Raw genomic sequence first — 22,990 nt, forward strand, 5'->3', positions numbered from 1 at the left:
CGAGCAAACACACACACACACACACACACACACGTATGATCACAGCCACATGCGTGTGCACTTACACAAAGTTCAAAAGTCAGCATCTGAGTCTTGCTGTGAGCCTATTGCTATTGCACTGCTGTATAAAAAAGGAACAAGTCGGGCCATTGAAAACGTGGTACTGCTGACAGAAGAGGACAGGAGAGCGATTGAATTAATTTCGTGGGGCTGTCGTAACAAACTCCCATGAACTGAGTTGCTTGAAACAGCAGAAATGTGCACCTGACCAGTGATCCCACTTCTGCCAATATCACCACCTCCATTCCATGTTGACCACCACTACCCACTCCCATGCAGCTGCTACCACCACCATCACCGCCGCTGCCACCATGGCTGCCTATATCCCTGTACTTTCTGTCCATTGAATGCACATCAATCTCCAATTATTTCTCAATTCTGTGGTCTCGATCCCTGGAACCAACATCTGTCGGGAGAGAGGTTTGTTTTTAGCTTGGTGTTTTATACAGCATATTCAGTTCACTGGGGTCCGTGACAGCCTGGTGGTGGAAGTTGGCCAGTACACAGAGGCGCACTGTGGCCACTTCTGTTTACATCTTGGCAGCTCAGAAGAGAGAGCTCAGGCTGGAGCTACAGGTGGATGTAACCTTTAAGGTGTCCTGCCGCCCATTTCTGCTAGCCAGGCTGCAAGTTGCAAAGGCCCCAGCGCTTCCGAAGCAGTGCCAGCTAGCTGGAGATGGAGTTCAAGCACAGAAGCCTGTGTGTCAGGGTATTTCACACTTAATCCACAGCACCTGTGCTTTCAAGGAGGTTCTGAAGGGCAGTAACTACTGCTAGGCACAGCATGGTTTCTACACATAAAAGTGAAGTGTGGAAATTCATTATGACTCCATCTAGAAGCTCCCGTCGCATTTTTCAAGGGTTCTGACCTCTGATCTGGGCAGGGTAAATTTAAGGGAAAGCCCTCTTTTTTTGGGGGGGGGAGTAGGGGGAAGACAAGGGAAAGAGGAAGAAGGAGGGTAAATCTAAACAAAGTGTGATGATTCATATGCATGAAAATGTCATAAAGACCCCCCTTTTTGTACCCTCACTGACAAAAATTAATAACAAAATATAACCTCAAGTTCAGGGATAGAGAAAACTAGTTTGGAGAAGAGTGTGTGTTAGGTGGATTGAAGCCAGCAGTATGTATCTCATTTGCTTTGGGGATCATATGTATTTTCTGTTTATTTCAGAGGTAAGTTATAACAAGGAACAAAACTCTCCCGAGGAGCTGTTTTGTTAATTTTTAAATTTAGTTAAGAATATGAAGTGAATCATATGTAATAGACACCACTCTAGGAATAAGCACAAAAGATAGACGGCCTTACCTGGAATTTGGAATGTGGACTCCTCATCTCATGTCATTTTTTAAAAAAGATTTATTTATTTATTTATTTATTTATTTATTTATTTATTTATTTATTATGTATACAGTGTTCTGTCTGTCTGTATGCTTGCTCACCAGAAGAGGGCACCAGATCTCATTATAGATGGCTGTGAGCCACCATGTGGTTGCTGGGAACTGAACTCAGGACCTCTGGAGGAGCAGTCTGTGCTTTTAACCTCTGAGCCACCTCTCCAGCCCCCCCCCATGTTATTTTTAATATATTTATGTTGAACTATTTTTGAAATCTTGATAATGGAAGCCACTCACTTAATAACAGTCTTGATTCTTTTTAGGGGATGAAATGGTTGGATTTTTCTTTGTGGTGTTAAATATTAATTATAGCACACCTTTTTCTACTTTCTAGGTATCTTAGAGTATCCTTGGAGGAGTTTGAGTTAGGAGAAAAACATCTGTTAAATTTTATTCTCAGGGGCTGGAGAGATGGCTCAGCGGTGAAGAGCACTGCTTGCTCTTCCAAAGGTCCTGAGTTCAATTCCTGGCAACCACATGGTGGCTCACAACCATCTGGAATGAGGTCTGGTGCCCTCTTCTGGCCTGCAGATATACACACAGACAGAATATTGTATACATAATAAATAAATAAATATTAAAAAATTATTCTCAACACCTTAAAATATTTAATATGGACTTGGGATGAGAGTTGAAGTTTTGGTTTGGTTTTTTGAGACAGGGTTTCTCTGGCTCTGTTGGAATGTTGTTTTGTAGACCAGCCTGGCCACGAACTCATGGGGATCCATCTGCCTCTGCCTCTTGAATACTGGTATTAAAGGATAGCACCATCACTGTCTGGTTGGGAGCTGAAGTTTTAAAAAGGGAGGGAGCATCTACACAAGGGTACACGAGAACTGGAGAAGGAGAATCCATCTCCGTGTTCTAAGTGTGTCGTAAGATGGTTACATCAGTTTCATCTTCTGGTGTTTGAGAAACTCAGACTAAAACAAACAAGCAAACAAACAAAAAATATAAACAAACGAACAAACAGAACCCCTCCAAAACAGTAACTGTTGTGAACTCTTGATCATCCTTTATTCCTCCAGGAGTCACCTCAAACCAGAGTCCTGGAATAATGGTCCCTGATCACTGTCTTTGAGTGGCTACTAAGTTTTCCATTTGCAGCGAACTTTGAAAAACATGAAAACAGTAAAGAACAAAGGGTCTTGGACTAGAGAGATGGCTCAGAGGTTAAGAGCACTGGCCGCTCTTGAGTTAAATTCCCAGCAACCACACGGCTGCTTTCAACCTTCTATAATGAGATCTGGTGCCCTCTTCTGGCACACAGTCACAAATGCAGGCAGGACACTGTTTACAAAATAAATAAACCTTAAAAAAAAAAGCAAATGGTCTTTCCTAATTAAGAAGTACTGAAGTCAGGGATGGTAATGCCTCCAGAAGATCCTTTATTGTATAGGATTGTTTTGGCTATCCTGGGTTTTTTGTTTTTCCATATAAAGTTGATTATTGTCCTCTCCAGATCTGTGAAGAATTTTGATGGGATCTTGATGGGGATTGCATTGAATCTATAAATTGCCTTTGGTAGAATTGCCATTTTTACTATGTTGATCCTCCCAATCCAAGAGCAAGGGATGTCCATCCATTTTTTGGTATCCTCTTCAATTTCTTTCTTCAATGCCTTAAAGTTCTTGTCAAATAGATCTTTCACTTCCTTGGTTAGATTTACCCCAAGATATTTTATGCTGTTTGTGGCTATCGTGAATGGAGAAGCTTCTCTGATTTCCCTCTCTGCTTCCATATCCTTTGAGTATAGGAGGGCGACTGATTTTTTGGAGTTGATCTTGTATCCTGCCACATTACTAAAGCTATTTATCAGCTGTAAAAGTTCTTTGGTGGAATTTTGGGGGTCGCTTATGTACACTATCATATCATCTGCGAGTAACGAAAGTTTAACTTCTTCCTTTCCAATTCGAATCCCCTTGATCCCATTATGCTGTCTTATTGCTATTGCCAAAACTTCCAGCACTATATTGAAGAGGTATGGCGAAAGTGGGCAGCCTTGTCGTGTTCCTAAGTTAAGCGGGATGGCTTTGAGTTTCTCTCCGTTTAATTTGATGTTAGTTGTCGGCTTGCTGTATATAGCTTTTATTATATTTAGGTATGACCCTTGTATCCCTAATCTCTCCAAGACTTTTAACATAAATGGATGTTGAATTTTGTCAAATGCTTTTTCAGCATCTAATGAAATGATCATATGGTTTTTTTCTTTCAGTTTATTTATATGATGGATTACATTGATAGATTTTCGTATGTTGAACCAGCCCTGCATCTCAGGAATGAAGCCTACTTGATCATAATGGATAATTTTTCGGATGTGTTCTTGGATTCGGTTTGCCAGTATTTTGTTGAGGATTTTTGCGTCGATATTCATGAGTGAGATCGGCCTGTAATTCTCTTTCCTGGTTGAGTCTTTGTGTGGTTTTGGTATCAGAGTAACTGTAGCTTCATAAAAGGAATTTGGTAATGACCCTTCTGTTTCTATATTGTGGAATACATTGAGGAGTATAGGTATTAGGTCTTCTTGGAAGTTCTGGTAGAATTCCGCATTGAAACCATCTGGCCCTGGGCTTTTTTTCCGAGCTACAGTAATGAAAACAGGGTGGTACTGGCATAAAAACAGAGAAGTCGACCAATGGAATCGTATAGAAGACCCGGACTTTATCCCACAAACCTATGAACACCTCATTTTCGATAAAGGAGCTAAAAGTATACATTGGAAGAAAGAAAGCATCTTCAACAAATGGTGCTGGCACAACTGGATGTCAACTTGTAGAAGAATGAAAATAGACCCATATCTATCACCGTGCACAAAACTCAAGTCCAAATGGATTAAAGACCTCAATATCAGCCCGAAAACACTGAATCTGATAGAAGAGAAAGTGGGCAATACCCTACAACAGATGGGCACAGGCGATCGCTTCTTAGGTATAACCCCAGAAGCACAGACATTAAGGGCAACATTGAATAAATGGGACCTACTAAAACTGAGGAGCTTCTGTAAAGCAAAGGACACTGTCACTAAGACACAAAGGCAACCTACTGACTGGGAGAAGATCTTCACCAACCCCGCAACAGACAAAGGTCTGATCTCCAAAATATATAGAGAACTCAAGAAACTAGACTTTAAAAGGCTAATTAACCCAATTAAAAAATGGGGCGCTGAACTGAACAGAGAATTCTCAACAGAAGAAGTTCAAATGGCCAAAAGACACTTAAGGTCATGCTCAACTTCCTTAGCGATCAGGGAAATGCAAATCAAAACAACTTTGAGATATCATCTTACACCTGTAAGATTGGCTAAAGTCAAAAACACCAAGGATAGCCTTTGCTGGAGAGGCTGTGGAGGAAGGGGTACCCTCATCCATTGCTGGTGGGAATGCAATCTTGTGCAACCACTTTGGAAGTCAGTGTTTCGGTTTCTCAGGAAATTCGGGATCAACCTACCCCTGGACCCAGCAATACCACTCTTGGGAATTTACCCAAGAGATGTTCTATCACATGTCAAAAGCATTTGTTCAACTATGTTCATAGCAGTATTATTTGTAATAGCCAGAACCTGGAAACAACCTAGATGCCCTTCAATGGAAGAATGGATGAAGAAAGTATGGAATATATACACACTAGAGTACTACGCTGCGGTAAAAAACAATGACTTCTCGAATTTTGCATGCAAATGGATGGAAATAGAAAACACTATCCTGAGTGAGGTATCCCAGACCCAAAAAGATGAACATGGGATGTACTCACTCATAATTGGTTTCTAGCCATAAATAGGGCTCACGGAGTCTACAATAGGCGAATCTAAAGAAGCTAAGTAAGAAGGTGAACCCAAGGAAAAACATATAGTTATCCTCTTGGATAAGGGAAGTAGACAAAATTGCCGGGGAGAAAAGTGGGATCTTGGGGGTGGGGTGGGATGGGGGTTAGGGGAGATGGGGAGAGAAAAGGTAGAAGGGAAGGAGGGGGGACTTAGGGAAACAGGAGGATCGGGATAAAGGAAGGTTGGATAGGGGAGCACAGAACCACAATTCTTAGTTAAGGGACCCACTTTAGGGTGGGCAGGGGACCTGACCCTAGAGGGGCTCCCAGGTGCCCAAGCTGAGGTCCCCAGTTAGTTTCCTGGGCAGCTGAGGATAGGGAACCTGAAATGACCCTACCCTAGAGCAATACTGACGAATATATTGCATATCATCCTAGAACTTGCATCTGGCGATGGATGGAGATAGAGACAGAGACCCACACTGGAGCACTGGACTGAGCTCCCAAGGTCCCAATGAGGAGCAGAAAGAGTGAGAACATGAGCAAAGATGTCGGGACCACGAGGAGTGCACCCACCCACTGAGACAGTGGAGATGATCTACTGGGAGCTCACCAAGGCCAGCTGGACTGTTACCAGAAAAAGCATGGGATAAAACTGGACTCTCTGATCATGGCGAACAATGAGGGCTGATGAGACGCCAAGGACATTGGCACGCGGTTTTGATCCTACGCAATGTGCTGGCTTGGTGGGAGCCTAGCCAGGCTGGATGTTCACCTTCCTAGATATGGATGGAGGGGGGAGGACCTAGGACTTACCACAGGGCAGGGAACCCTGACAGCTCTTTGGACTGGAAAGGGAGGGGGAGAGGAGTGGGGGGAAGGGGAGAGGGGTGGGAGGAGGGGGAGAAGAGTGGGAGGAGGGGGAGAAGTGTGGGAGGAGGGGGAGGGAAATGGGAGGCTGGTGGGAGGAGGTGGAAATTTGTTTTTTTTTCTTTTTTTTATCCTCCTTTTATCAATAAAAAAATTAAAAAAAAAGAAGTACTGCCGTTGTCTGGCGGTGTTCTTTTGGAGTGCACTAACATTTCCTGGGAATAATGATATGAATTTGTGTGGCTAGAGTGACGGACCGTCGTTCAAAATAAACGGTTTTGAATTTGGTACTACAACCCTGCTCATGGGGGCGTTGTTCAGCAACTTCTTTTCTGAACACACACCCACTTCGCTCACAAGCCTGTCTAATTTCTGCTGCCTGGAAGCCATTCCCACCTACTACTTCTTAGTCACCAGGGTTTCTGTTTTCTGGTGGCTAAAGAGCTCTGCTTCGTGTCCTCTTCCTTTTATCTCAGACATTGCTATTTGTGTTTTGGTGAGAGAGCCAAGAACAAGCACCAGAGCACAGGGAAGAACTAGATTTAGGACTGTGTGTGTGGGTGGATGCGGGGATTGGAGGTGCTGATACAGGGTGTGGGAAGGGTCAATAAAGAGACCCGTGTTCATAGGGCCTAGCTCAGCACCTGGCATCAAGTAACTGCTTCACAACTATTCGTTGAAAGCTAAGTTATAGTTATTGATTTTCATGCTCTGTTTTGCAAAAATTATTTGTTTGCTCACAATCAGCATAAACAGAATATAAGATGCAAAAAAATCAAAACCAGGAAAAATATACCTAAGGATGAATACGTAAGTTAAAAGATGAATTAAAAGAAAATCCTGAGTTATTCCAAAAACCTACTTTACTGAGGCATAGTCTATTCTGAGTTTTTTTTAAAGAAGTTTTTATTGTTACATGGCTGGAGAGATGACTGTGTGTGGTTAAGAGTGTTTACCGCTATCACCAAGACTCTTGAGTTCATTCTGCCAGCATTCAGGTTTTGGTAACTATAAATAATGCCATGGTGCTTGTGTATAGGCTTTTATATGGAGGAACTCACATCTGATGCCTTCGACGTCTGCAGCACCAGCACTCATGTGCGCATGCACAGACAGATAGAAATACAAACACGATTAAGAACAATACATCTTAATTTTTCTATTACATGCATTTATTTATTCTGTGAGTGTGCCAACAGAATGCCATATAGAGGCCAGCGGACAGTTTGTGTGAGTTCATTCTCTTCTACCATGTGGGTTCCAGGAAGCCTTCTTGCTATAGTCTGTCACTTTCAAATTTACCTTTTTACAAAAAGTTCACAGTAAATTTCAACTTTTCAAAGAGCTCTGTGTATCCTTCCCAGGTCCTCTAAGGACTACAGCTTTCATAACTACAGTGTCATAATAAACTCGGGAAACCAGCCTTGTTGGTAAATGTGTATGGTTCTTTCTTATTTTGCCTTTTTGTGGGTTTGGGAGCCAGGGATTTCAACTTGGGTCACCTGCAGTATCAGTGTGCACTCTTAATTACTGGTCCATCTTTCTAACCACATAATAATAAATACTTTTTAATGAAAGAGTCGACTGCACTGGTAAAGTCAGTTTTTAGAACAACCCAGGGTCTTAAAATCCACCTCAGCTTATTTCCTTGCCCTTATCCATGCTTCGCTGGTCCCACACCCAGCCAGGATGCACATCTGTCTGTCTCCCCAAGGATCTCTTTATACTTCCTGCTTGTAGTCACAGCTGTCCTCCCCTCCCACCTCCCCTTATCAGGGCAGCCACTAGCTGGATTAGTCTGTTTTCCATCCCTGGAATTTGTCATATTAAGAATGTTGTATGAATAGATCACACAGATAGGATTATGTTTATGCCTCTTGGCTTGTTTTTCACTTAGTGTAATGCTCTCCAGAGCTATGTTCTTCAGTACTGAATTTATTTTCTTTTGTTACCATTTGGTATTCCACAAAATAGAATTTATCACAGTTTATTCAACTGTGCACAGAATAATGAGCTCGTGGTTGTTGCCAGGTTTTGGTAACTATAAATAAAGCCATGGTGCTTGTATACAGGCTTTTATATGGAGGTAATTTTCACTGGCTTGTGTAGCAGATATATATATATATATATATATATATATATATATATATATATATATATTGTGTTACTTTGAGACAGGCTCTGTATATGTAGTACAGGTAAAACTCAAGTTTACTGTCAGATCAGGCTGACTTTGAACTTGTGATCCTCTCTGCCCAGGCTCCCAAATAATTTGGATTGGTATGTTTAGTTTTATATGAAATTGTCCAACTGTGGTCATTCTTTTATGTTCCTTCCCCCAACAATCCAGTTGTTCTATGTCTTTGACAGTCTTTGGTATTGAGTTTCTTTTCTTTTCTTTCTTTCTTTCTTTCTTTCTTTCTTTCTTTCTTTCTTTCTTTTTGCTTTTTTGAGACAGGATTTCTCTATGTTGCCATGGCTGTCCTGAAACTCACTCTGTAGACCATGCTGGTCTTAAACTCATAGAGATCTGCCTGCCTGTTGGTAGAGGCTGCTTGTTTGTTCCTGGCTGCCCAGATCCAAAATAAACACATAGAAACTATATTATTTGCAATACTGTTTGGCCAATAGCTTAAGCATATTTTTAGCTAGTTCTTATATGTTAAATTAAAACCCATTTCTATTAATCTGTATATTGCCACGTGACTGTGTCTTACTGGCAACGTTCTGACATATCTGTCTCCAGCAGCAGCTATGTAGTTTCTTTCCTATTCAGCCTACTTTCTCCCAGCATTCAGTTTAGTTTTCCTGCCTAGCTCTATTTTGCCCTATCACAGGCCAAAGCAGTTACTTTATTCATTAACCAATAAAAGCAACACATTTACAGAAGGACTTCCCACATCACCTGTCTCTGCCTCCTGAGTGCTGGGATTAAAGGCGTGTAGCACCACTGCCTGGTTGCATTTATTTCTTTATTTTTCCTTCCCTCCCCTCTTCTCCCATCCCCTTCCTTCCCTCCCTCCCTCTCCCATCTTCTTTCTTCTTTACTCCCTCCCTTCCTTCCTCCCTTCCTCCCTTCCTCCTTTCTCCCTCCTTCCCTCCCTTCTTCTCTCTCTCTCTCTCTCTCTCTCTCTCTCTCTCTCTCTCTCTCTCTCCTTTTTTCTTTCTTTCTGTGTATGGGTATGTACCTCTGTGCATGTACAGGCCAGAGGTAGACCTTGAGATTCTTCCCCTATAACCCTCCATCTCATCTTTTGGAAAGAGTCCCTTGCATCATTTATTGATTAGACTTACTTGTCCATGAACTCTGGGACTCTGCCTGTAACTGATCCCCAGTACTAGAGTTAAAGGCATAGAGCACCAAACCCAGTTTTTGTGGGTGTTGGGGATCTGAACTGAGGTTCCTCATGTTTGTGAAGCAGACACTGCTCACAGAGCAATTCTCCCCAGCCTGTTCATTTTTATCTCAACTGCTATAACAGGTGTGATTTTTTTGTTATTACCTTGTGACTTTATTTGCATTTCTTTAGTGGCTGGTGATATCTTTCATTGGTTTTTAAATATTCCCTTCCCTAAATTTCTTCCTTTTGAACAATAAAAATTATCTGAGACCAAATTTTATTTCTCGTTCTTACTATTTAACATTCTATTTTTTTCCCTTTCTCCAGCATCTCACACCAACAGTAGCCTGAAGTAGGAGGGCCTGTGTTTAGGAAGAAACCCTCCCACCTCCAGGTCTCTGTCCTTTCTTGTAGGAGACAAGGAAGTCCTTGAAGTCATAATCGTAGGGGAAACAGGAATGTTGACATGCAGGGCTATCTCTTCAAAGGGAAAGATGTCTGACCTGCTTTCTGTCCAGAAGACTGGAAACAGAGGTGGTTAATAGTCTGTTGACCTTTGTCCCATCTGTATTACCCAGACCACACCAGATCCTTCCCGGGACCCATAAGATGTCACATGTACCTATAGAACCCATCTTTATGAAAGATGTCACATGTACTTTACAAAGAGTTTTGGTGGAGTCATCCTTTAAGCTTTATTATGCACATGTGACTGAGTTAATTATCACCAGAAAACTTTTTCCAAATTATGCTGTACTTAAATATGCCTAAAATAAACTTCCAGGTGTCAGACTCCGAACTAACACGGGTTAATGGGTCATGTTGAACCAGACTTCTTTCTTTCCTCACTTGGCTAGACCCTTTGTTGGCTATGTTGGTCACATAGATCACCTCCACACTTTCTGAAGCTCCCTCCCCCATTCCACATCTCTGTCTTTTCTGAAGCCCTCCATTCCCAGATCTCTGTCCTTTCTGGTTTCCTCACCTTTAGACACAAAGGGTGCTATTGTCTAAGATATCCTGGGTCCATCAAGATAAGCGATGACAGCATCACGCAAGAGTTCAAGTTTTCTTCCTGCAGCAAACAGGGACACTCCAGCTTCCTGGAGTCATGAAGATAAGAGATCCAAAGGTATCCTGTTTCCTTACTGCCTGGGGTCCTTCGTGGAGAAGTAAGGTAGACCAACTATTCAAGCAGTTTTCATTTTTTTCTTTTCCAGTAATATTTTTCATTTGTGAGTTTTGACTTTTGTTGGAGATTTTTGTTTATTCTGAGTTCTTAGTTTTTGAAGCAGGGTCTTAGTTTAGCCTTCCTATATACTCTGTAATTCAGGCTGCCTTTAAATTCCTAATCCTCCTTGCTCTGCCTTTAAATTCCAGGATCATAAGCATGTGCTGGCAAGTGCGGTTAGTTGGTAACATTTTCAAATATGTACACAACAGCACCTTGATCATCTTCACCCCACTGTTTTCTTTTGCCTTCTCCTTTCCCTTCCCCTCTTTTTCCCCCTTTCATGTTATATACATTTACATCTAAACTCACATAATGATGCAAGGCTTGCAGATTTGTGAACTCTTACCCTTCTGCAGCTGATGTTATCTTCTTCTTATTGTTGTACCAAAGGTCACACAGAAAAGCCTCAAAAACAGCAACCACAAAGACCAGGCATAGACCCCCAACTCTGAAGCACCATCAGCAGAACCTTCCCACAGATCTGCTTCTCTCACTGTGGTCCGCATGGCAGCTGAAGCAGCTCCTCTCCTTGAGAACTCCAGTGGTCACCTGCTGTGGGACAGTGGTTTTACCTTGTAAAGATTTGTTTCTTGTACTTGTTTAATAAGATGCTTATTGGTCAGTAGCCAGACAGGAAGTAGAGGCAGGGCAATGAGAACAGGAAAATTCTGGGAAGAGGATTCAGTTTGCAGTCATCACTCAGATGCAGAGGAAGCAAGATGAGAAGGCCTTGCTAATAAAAGGTACCAAGCCCCGTGGCTAACACAGACAAAATTTATGAGCTAATATAAGTTATAAGAGTTGATAAGAAAAGCCTGAGCTACTAGGCCAACTAGTTTATAATAATGTAGACCTCTGTGTAGTTCTTTTGGTACGAATGGCTACAAGACTGGACAGGACAGAATCGTCGGTCAACAGAATGGCACCCACATGGACAACTGCATCCACAGAAAACCTGAGAGAGTTGGGAAGTAATTCTAGACACAAACGAACAGAATTAAGCATGGCTTCTTGATAGCAGCATTTTCCCAGGAGGGCTCTGCTTGCTAGAGGAAAATGGGTCTCATTTAAGAAAGGCTTCCTGACTCAGCTTAAGATGCAAAAACTTGCAGCTCTTTTAAGAGGCCCTATCACAAAACACTTACATGATGTTGATGAATAGGCAAACACATGCTTTTTGGTGGTGGCAGGGACCTTGAAACTCCATAGAGTTGTGGCAATAAACGTGACTCTGGCTAGTATCTCTGCCATGAGGCTAGGCTCTCAGAAAGCTAAGGAATGGGGTAGATCCAGCCTTCAAAGCCATAGCTTTAATCCTCATCATATTGCTTAGTAAATTAAAGACTCATGTGGTCAGAAAAAGAGAGATATACAGTAAAAATAGATTCAGATGAAGAAAACATCTAAATGATTTACAATATGTTTAAAAATATATGTAGGCTTGAGAGAGAAAAGAAAAAGGATAAAGTCCTTAAAATAAAAAAGAAAGAAAGAGAGTAGTTGGGTGTGGTGGCACTAACCTTTAATCCCTGCACTTGGGAGGCAGAGGCAGGCAGATCTCTGTGAGTTCAAGGATAGCCTGGTCTACAGAGTGAGTTCCAGGACAGCCAAAGATACAAGAGGAACCCTGTCTCAAAAAGCCAAAAAATAAAAAATAAAATAAATACAGTTTAAAATAAAGCCACATAAAGATGAAAAATACATAGAGAGTCTGGATACTGAATGTTATTGTGTTGTCTTTAAATTGTTTGATGGCTGAGGAAGGAGAAAAAGCTGCTAAAAGATATTAGATTATAAATGCTGCTGAATTAATTCAACATATATATTTTGAAAATACCTTGACTTCAAAATTTAAATCAAAAGGTATGTTACTTTGAAGAAGAGGCTTTGCTTTTGTTTTCACAGAAGAGGCTGTGGATTCATTCTTGGCTAAGAAAAATCATGTTTGATCAAGGAAGAACCCCCTGAAGAATCTCCAATAGGAGCAGATGGTTGAGATGATCCAACATTTCAGAGGATCTCTGTTGAAGTTTCCTCTGAGTTCTGCATCCAGAATAGTTTCAAGACTGCAGGCTGAGATTATTAAGCCTCACAGAATATTCCATTCAGGACTTGACCATAATTCAGAATTTTCTTTAGATCCCCATAAGATTATCAGTGCCCTCAGCCAGCAGGAAGTAGCCTGGAAAACTATGCCTGCATTCCCAAAACAAGGATTATATGTTTTTCTTTGTTTAGAGGGTTGGTTACAAGTTGTATGGATAATGGTCAGAAAGAAAGCTAAACAAGGATGATTCAATTCAGAGTTCTTGTTTTATTTTTTTTAAAGGGGGGGAATGCTTTGTGACAATGGTTTTACCCTGTAAAGATTTGTTTCTTGTACTTGTTTAATAAAATGCTGGTTGGCCAGCAGCCAGGGAGGAAGTATAGGCAGGACAACCAGGCAGAAAGTAGAGGAAGAGCAACGAGAACAGGAGAATTCTGGGAAGAGGAAAGATTCAGTCTGCTGAGCTACTAAGCCAACTAGATTATAATTAATGTAGACCTCTGTGTAGTTCTTTGGGATTGAATAGCTGTGGGACGGGCGGGAGAGAAACCTCTGTCAGCAGTCACCCAATGCTTGTAGATCCCATTCTAACAGGGCATCATACCCTCAGGCTGGATGTCCATGCTAAGAGCTTCCCACATAGGGTACAGGTCAGAGAGAAAATCACAGACGAGAAGTTGAAGGCCCCAACATGTGATGTTGATGATGCCTTCCAAGGCTGTGCTGTAGGTCATAGCCACTGCTGGGGACTCTGTTACATTCTCGAAGCTAGCTCAGGAAGTCAAGTATCTCTAGAATCTCCCACACAGTTATCCTTAGCTCCATCAAGTTGAGAACAGTGAGAAGGGCCTGACCTTCACCCACTGTCCCAGGAAAACCCTCACATCCCTTTTCTCTGCCCACACTCACCTCTTTTGTGCTTCCCCAGGCGTGCCCATCTGCCAGTGTTGCCCAGAGGTTCTCCTCATTCTCTGCCAACTCTTGTGTCTCTGTGTCCCAGGCTTCAGGGCCCAAGTATGTTTCTGTTCATGGCCCCTGAGCCCCTGCCCTACCATTTTCTGTGTCAAAATGAAGAATGGGCTGATTATCCAGGCAATGTCCAGGGAAGAACTGCACAGGTCTGTCTTGAGACCTCAGTGTGAGGCTGTAAGAAGAGGTAGGACCTAGTGGCCATACCCAGTGATGCAGAAAAGCCGGTCTGTCCAGGGACAGCAGGAAATGGGAAAGTCCCACAGCAGCCAGTGCCATTCTCCCATCAGCAGGGTGCAGTAGGGAAGCTGACCCCCAACTTTAGCATCTCCTATCTTTCTAGTACCCACAATCCATCTAAGGGTTGGAGGTAGTTTGATGAAGATGGTACAGACGAATCATGGTTTGCTTTGCTCTTTAAAAGGCTCACACTGTCGGGGCAAGGGTCAAAATAGGAGTGTGTTACGTCTTTTATTTTTATTATTTGTAAATAAATTTTTAATTAATTAAAAAGTAATGCTTAATATTTGAAAGTTCAATACAATATGTTTTGATAATATTCACCTTCCCACAAATCCTCCAAGATTATTTATCTTTGTGTGTGTGTGTGTGTGTGTGTATGTACATGATATATGTGCACACGTATGCAGGTATGTACAGCCATGCAAGAGTTTGGAGGCTGGAAGAAGATGTCTGGTGTCCTGATCTATCACTGAACATGTTACTGAACATGGAACTAGGCTGGCAGCCAGAAAGCCCCAGAGAGCTCCTGTCTCAGTCTTTTACCCTTACCTGAGGGGTCACAGGTGTGTGCACAGCCTGTATGAGCAGTAAGTGTTCTTATCAGCTGAGCTCCTTACATGCTTTAATACGCTAGCTAATTTAACTCCCGTAAGAAAATTTACATTACCTGTTCTCAACAACTTAAAATTTCCAGATGCTTTCAAGGCATGGCTGTGATGAGGAAGGGCAGGATTTCTCATTCACCCCATGGCACATCCGCTTCCTGAGGATGAACATCCATTCTCCCTAAACTGGGTAGAATGGTGAAGTACCCCATTGGATGCATAAGTTTGGAAGGAGAAAATTGGTTTTTCTTCAGGCGCACAGGCTCTTGTCTGTGTCTCCAGGCAATAAATTGTAGAGGACTTGGCTCACATCGGAAAGTCTGTTAACGCCGATCCCTGCTTGTGCCTGGTGAGTCATATTCATGTCTGTGTTGGAAACTCATGCTGCTCTCCCACCTCTGAGCAGCCTCCTCCAACTCCAGCTTTGTTCATAGTCTCTGTCCTCAGTGGCTGGAAGGAAAGAAGGAAGGACGGAAGGAAGGAAGGAAAAGAGGAAGGGAAGAAGTAAGGGAGGGGTGGGAGGGAGGGGTGGGATTTTTGGAGAATCTCAGCACCATCACTGCTCTTCGTCTCAAAAATTTGAGGGTGCTTACTTCAAGCTTTTCTAAAAAAAAAAAAAAAAAAAAAAAACCTCATTGACTGGTCATTCACAAGAGTTACACTAGGTGGCAGTCACACTCTGCCACAAACAATTCCACACTTTACTACAGAGTAAGTTATTAAGAAGGCACCCCTGAAACCAGATCTATGAGGTAAGGAATTCTCTTTCCTACTTTCTATGATGTTGCACAGTGCTGGGGTCAGAAGTCACGCTGTTTAGATGGTTCTGTACACGTTGATCTCCTCCACTGTAGTAGGAAGGTAGACAATATTGAAGCAACGGTATTGGGAGGAGCAGCTCCAGGAGAACAAGCAATCTACTGTACAATAATTGCCAGGCAGGCGGTAACGATGCAGAATTATCATCTCTAGTTTTCAGACAAAGACTTTATACTGGAGGTGTTTAGGGAAGGACCTGAAATTTACCTGCTAGGAAGTAGAAGTTTCTCAAACGTATGCTCTGTGTGAGTTGCCGCAAGAAATCGCGCAACTGAGCACTAAAGAGAGAATGGAAGGATGAAAGGAGGTCTCACCCCTTCACCCTCTCTAGGGAGATGTGGTGATGCACGTAAGTGTTAGAAGGACTGTCGCTTATGCAGACGTCAGTGGTGTAGCTATTGGACCCCGAGCCAGTGGGCCATCTGTAGACGGCACACCACCAGCAGAGCGAGAGCAGGGTTGATTCTCTAACATTTAGGACAGAAGGGGAATGAAGCAGTTGATGAAACAGACATTGTCTGTGCTTGGAAAGTCTCTCTCAAAGGCTTGGTTATGCTCTCATTATGACAACAGCCGCAGCCACAATTGCAGCAGTTGAAGCCACAGCTGCAGCTGCAGCAGTACACCACCCGCCACCACCATCAAAGTATCACCATTATTCCCATCATCAGCAACATACATTATGCTATCTGGGACTGCCACTTGCCAGCCTGTGTTTGGAACAGGGTTGCTAGGTGGTACTGCTGTGACGGTCTTGGCACCAAGACTGCCACTTGGTTGCACACACTAGTAGTGTGAACTGGGCCAAATGACTGAACATGAGTGATTTGGTTTCCCATCTCGACATGGGGATAGTTAGAGCATCTATTTCATGGGGTCGTTTGATATTCATGGGTGAGTCTTTGTGGTCCACAGAAAGTGCTAAGTGAGAACAGTAATTAAAATGAGGAAACAAGGCATGCAGAACATGTGTGTAGCTTGCTCAAAATCTGGAAAGTAGTGATAAGGTTAGGGCTTAACCCTAGGCAACAAGATATCTACAGAGTTCATATTCCTAACCACTAATCAGGGCCCACTAGACAAAGAGATCCAATTTTTAGTAGAGAAGGAAGAAGGCATGACAATAGGAAGAAGCAGCTCATTCATTCATCCAGTTTCTGAACTCAGTTTCTCTTCCTTATAGTTTGTAAAATTGACTCAGTTTTGTTAATTGTACCAATTTAATGCTGAGGTAAAATTCTGTTAAACAACGTTGTAGCCAGTTCGTTGTTTTCTTGATATTATTGAAATTATTCCACTTCATTTCAAAAACAAGAGTCATATTTATGCAATGGCCTCACCCTGTGAAGAACATGATAAGGTGAAAGTGACCATCTTTACATTTTGTTCATTATTGGTTACCAAAGAGTCACCTGAAAGACCAAACACTAAAACTTTCTCAACCCTTCCTTTTCTGTGTTTGAGGCAGAGTCTTGGCCGTACAGCCCAGGGTAGCCTTGAGTTTATGGTTCCCACCCATCCTCCTGAGTGCTGGGGTTAGTGGTCTGCTTTGTTAACTGTTTAGTAGTCTATTCAGTGGAAGGACAGTCATGACTTTTTTTTCTCTCACAAATGGAAATTGCTCCTGTTGACATAAGTATCTGATTCTCTACAGATTCTAGGACCTGCAGTGTTTTTCTAGTTGAAAATTTTCTTCTGATTGCTAATTTGTAGGTGAAAGTGAAGTATGTATTGTAAAAGGGTAAGTTTCAACTCCCTCTTCTCCTGTTTTTCTTCCTTATCTTCTTCTTGAGACAAAATCTCACTATGTAGCCTTGAAACTCGCTCTGTAGAGCAGGCTGACCTCAGACTCATACAGATCTGCCTTCCTTTGCCTCCCGAGTGAAGGCATTAAAGTCGTGTACAACCACTGCAGACAAGTCTCAGTTCCCTACTTAAGCCTCCTTGAAACAAGCAGGAAGTTTAATATACTTACTTAGGAGCCTAGTGGTCTCCTGGGACACGCAGACCATATTAGCTGGAGTTACAGACTGAGAAAATGTGACCCAGTAGTTAGACTTGTTGAAGCACAGAAGGCTTGGGGATTTTCTTTCCTAGACCTTTCCTTTTTTGTTAGTCTGAGGTCAACATGAGTTCACTGTAATTTGCAGAAACTGCAGCATCAGTCCTTCTAAACAAACGTTTTGAACATGCTTTCCTGACAGGTCCTTCTTCTCTCCAACACCAAAGCCTCAAAACTCTACTTTCTATTAAAATGATTCAGAATAAAGAAGGTCTGTAACTCACTGAAAGACAAACAGCTTTGGAGCTGTTCTAATTAAGATGTCTATTTGTCTTTTTGAAAAATTTTTATTAAATGTGTTCCTTGACAATTTAAAAAAAAATTAAAAACATTAACTTTTGTTTGCAAGTTCACTGGAACATGAGGTGGATTGGTTTCCCCATAGTTTATCTTTCAATAATTGGTGTCTTTTTATAGTCCTAGATTTATTGGGAGAGATTCCTATATTGAATCTCCATCTTAATTGGACTCAAGTCTTTTATTATTCAATCTAGTATTCTAACAAATTTTGAAAAAGCTAAACTCAACAGGGCAGTGGTGGAGCACACTTTTAATCCCAGCACTCAGGAGGCAGAGGCAGGCGGATCTCTGTGAGTTCAAGACCAGCCTGATCTACAAGAGCTAGTTTCAGGACAGGCTCCAAAGTTAAGCTCTGATTTGCTCTATTTGGTTTAAGGTCTTAAGTCAGAAGCCAGACTCTATGCTCAATTTTATTTATTTATTTTTACTATATGAAATGATTCACTAAGAAAATGGTCATTAGATATTAAAATATTTTGTAGAAAGAAGATATTAAAAACAAGACAAACAAGGCTGGCAAGTTGCCTCGCTGTGTAAGCACCTGCACAAAAATACTCAAACACACAAATCAATAAATAAATTTAAAAAATTTAAAAGCAGGTCAAAAAATTGTGTTCCCCATTATTGAAGTCTTAAAAATACTTTGTTCTTTTTAACATTATTTTTTTCTTTGACAATTTCATTCAAGTATATAATATATTTTGGTCGTGTTTACCCACGACATTTTCTCATCATTTCCCATGTCTACCGAACCCTTCTTTTCCACAACAATTCTCTTCTTGCTATTATGTTTTTTGTTTTGACTTTTTGTACCCCACTGAGTTTAATTTGGGTTGTTTACCTCAGCATGGGTAGAGGGTAGAGGGTTCTTTATCTGTTGGAGTTTCCACCTTCAATGAGTTTTGACCTGATTCATTTTTTAAAGTTTTATTTCTGCTCACTAATTTATTTAAGAAGTAACTGGTTCAGCAATTTTCAATGGAGTCTTGCTTTTGATAAATATTTGTTTATTTGACTATTATATGAAATTGTGCTGAGACTTATGGTTTGTTTTAATAATGGTAAATGTAAGGGGTAAATATTCTTATTCTCATGCCCTAGGACTTACTTCAGCTCCTTAGATTCTTGAATATGTCCATTAGAAATAAGCAGCAATAAACATTTATGTATTTTATTCAAATGTGTGCTGACTCTATTTTTCTATTTTGTAGTACCTATTAATTATGTATTATTTCTTTCTGTGACCATTAGTTCTGGGATTATACTCTAAAGCCACATTAAATTTTTCATCAAAAGAATACCATGTCCACAATTAAAAAGAGTAATAATTATACAATCTTCCAATTTTGTTTTACCATACTTAAGCTTTTTAAAATTTAAATTGGATTTTTCTACCATACAATACATCCTGACCACAGTTTCTCCTCCCTCTATTCCTCCCAGCTCCTGTACCTAACTTTTCCTCTCCTCCAGATCTATTTCCTCTGTTTCCCTTTCAGAAAAGGCAGGCCTCTAGGGGATAACAGTCAAACAGGTAAAAAAAAAAACAAGATACAATAAGACAAGCCAAAGTCTTCATTCATATCAAGACTGGATAAGGGAATCTAATAGGAGGAAAGGGGTCTCAAGAGCAGGCCAAAGAGTCTGAGACACACGTGCCCACTGTTAGGAGTCCCACAAAAATACTATGCAGAGGACCTGGCTTAGACCAATGCAGGCCCCATGCTTACCACTTCAGTCTCTGTGAGCCCTTACGAGCCTTGCTTAGTTGATTCAATGGACTATGTTCTCCTTTTTCTTTTTAACTGCACTTTAAAACCTATTATACAAGAGGAATATAATAAAACCGAGCATGATGACTTATACTACTAACCACAGCACTCAGGGGGTGAAGTAGGAGGATTGCCGTGAGTTTGAGGCAAGTCTGGACTGTATAGTGAGTTACAGGCCAGTATAGCCAGAGTAAGACCCTGGTTTTTGTGGTTTTTTGTTATATCTCAATCTATATTCAAAATCTAGAACCTGAACCTTTGTAGGCAGAGACCTCTTGTTCATCTTCGGGCTGCCCAGACCTGAAACAATCATACAGAAACTATGTTAATTACAACAATGCTTGGCCTATTAGCTCAGGATTCTTATTAACTAACTCTTACATCTTAGATTAACCCATTACTATAATTTTGTATATAATCACAAGGCTTGTGGTTTACAAAGAGCATCTGTCTCCTTCGGCAAACTACATGGCATCTTTCTGATTCTGCTAACTCTCTCTCTCTCTCCATCTCTGTTTGGATTTCCTGCCTGACTATATTCTGCCCTATCATAGGCAGAGAGCAGCTTCTTTATTAACCAGTGGTAATAAAACATATTTACAGCATACAGAGGGGAATCCCATGTCACCTCCCATAAAAAAAGGTTTTACCTTTAACATAGTAAAATTACATATAACAAAACAATTATCAAGCAAGAATTATAGTTACAATATTTAGTCCATTTACATTTGGCAATTTAAGGAAAATACTCTATCATTTATCCTATTTTTGTGAATGTAAAGTTTTATATCTAACTTATCTTTTATAATTAAAACTATCATTCTTAAACTCCATGAAAGACTCCAGAAAGATATAATATTACCTAAGTAAATAGGAAGTACATTATAAGCAACTTTCAAAACTCTACAATTAACAGAGACATCTCACTGCCTGGACAGTTACCCAGGGTTCTTCTGTAACATTGTGGCATCTATATTGAGCCTACAGACCCATAGTAGAGACCCTGTTTTAAAAACAAAAACAAAACCACAAACAAAACTCCCAACTACACCTCAGCTGGAATTGCAGGGTTTGTTTGTTTGTTTGGTTGGTTGGTTGTTTTTTTTTTTTTTTTTTTTGAGACAGAGTTTCTCTGCGTAACAGTCCTGGCTGTCCTAGAACTCTCTTTGTGGGCCAGGCTGGCCTTGAACTCACAGAGATCCGCTCGTGCTGGGATGAAAGGTGTGCACCACGCTGCCTGGCTTGGAATTGCAGTTTTGATTCAAGTACAAGGAGAACATCTTATTTCACATTGATAGTTCATTACTGATCTCTGTCTTGCAAATTATATGAAAATAATAAATATACACACATATACATATAGTTCTATACCGAACACTGGCTAGACAGCTACCAGCATCCCAATATAGTACATGGAATAAAAAACCCTCTCCCTTCCCCTAAACAAACAACAAAGCATGAATATAATCAGGATTTCAAGCAAAGTCTAATGTTATATGACAGAATTTAAAAAAAACATATTTTTCTTGTGGAAAAGTGATATTGGCTAGATATAAAAGATAGCTTTAAATATTTGAAAGGTTGGCATATGCAAGATGGATTTGGTTAGTTCTGCTTGATTTCAAATTGCAAAAGTAGACCTATGATTGAAAGTTAATGAAAACAGACTTTTCTTTAGATGGAAGAAATTATAATACACTTGTCCAACCATAGGTGTGCTAAATCAGCAGCTAGTTTGTTCCCCATCAATAGAGTTGATCATGGATGACCACCTACCAGGAATTCTACATAGGACATTTCTGCTAATGGTTGTATTCAGTTTGCTTCTTGGCTCTATAAACACCTAACCTACAAATTTGAGTTTTCCTATATTTTGCCAATACGAGCTAATCTAATAAGATTAAGCTTCTGTCTGTCCTTGCAGACTCTAGATCTTGCTTTGAGTTCTGCTTTATTTTTGTTCTGCTCAACTTCCCAATTGAGCTCTCTTCTTTTCTGCCTATCTTAAAGACTTCAGGGTACAATGCTAGGGACTATGGACTTGTTGTACAAGCTGATATAATAATGTAAGTCAAATGCCTGTAAGAGATCTCTTGGCATTTATTTCCTAGAGGGTCTGCTACTCTGATGGCCCCTGAATGAAAAATCAAGTAATTCTACTTTCTTATTTTACTGTTCTTTCAGCAAAAATCTGGAGTCAGAAGTAACTGAGACCATGCAAGGAGAAAAATCATTCAGTGGCGTCTAAAATTGTGCTAAAGGGATTCGCAGTTCTTTGGAGATATGTGCTGTCTGTCCTCTTTCTGGTTTTCGCTATGTGTTCTATGTGGCAGGCATTTTAGGAATTTCTTAGTTGTACTCACCGTGATCTCTGACCCCCATTTAGATTCCCCGCATGTACTTCCTGCTCGTCAGCCTCTCCTTTACTGACATGTGAGTTTCCCCCATTACAGTTCCCAAGATGATTTCTGGTCTTATAAAGGAAAGAAAGGTAACTTCCCTTCAAGGTTGCATCACCCAGATGCTCTTCATTACATCAGTGGAGGAACAGAGTTGATGCTGCTCATAGCTATGGCCTGTGACTGCTACATCGCCATCTGTAAGCCCCTCTATTATCAGACCATCACGAGCCCGAGGACATGCGTTTCACTCTTAGCAGTGGCTGGGACCACTGGAATCATGTATTTAATGATCCAAATTGTATTTGTTGCAAACCTTCAGTTCTGTGGCCACAGTGAAGTAGACAGCGTTTACTGTGATCTTCCTTGGTTTATTAAGCTTGCCTGCACAGTCACATACAGGTTGGATCTCATGGTCACTGCTCCATGTCTCTAGGAACTTTTATCACTTTGATGATCTCCTATGTCTTTATGCTGGTCACTGTTTGGCAACATTCTTCTGGAAGCTCATCCAAGGCTCTCTCTACATTGTCAGCTCATGTCACAACGGTGGTATTGCTTTTTGGCCCATGTACCTTTTTATATTTATGGCCTTTTCTCACAGTGCCTGTAGATAAATTCCCTGCCATTCTTGATGTAATAATTACCCCACTTCTGAACCCTGTAATATATACCTTTAGGAACAAAGAGATGAAGGCAGCAGTGAGAAGGATATACAAGAATCTGTTTTAAGAGTATGGTATCAGCAAAGACAATTTTCTCTAATGTTTCCTAAGTTACAGATAAGAATCTAAAGACACACAGCCCCACACAGGCTTTACTTACTAGTTAAATTGATAACACACAACATTTTCTTAATGTGTTTTCTATTCATAACCAAGTAAGATGTATTATTTTAATATAATGTGTTGCAATAAAATTTGTTAATATGAAACTCTTTCTATGTTTTTCTACACTCTCCTTGATAAAGAGGGCTCTGGACTGACCTATTACATAATACCATTCTGCACTCTGAGGAAGTATTTCCTTTCTTATATGTTGTTTTGGTTTTTGTAGATGGAGACTGCTCATTCATTTCCCAGCTGCCCAGACCCAAATAATAACGCAG

Source organism: Microtus pennsylvanicus, chromosome 2, assembly GCF_037038515.1.
Source record: "Microtus pennsylvanicus isolate mMicPen1 chromosome 2, mMicPen1.hap1, whole genome shotgun sequence".
Taxonomy (NCBI): domain Eukaryota; kingdom Metazoa; phylum Chordata; class Mammalia; order Rodentia; family Cricetidae; genus Microtus; species Microtus pennsylvanicus.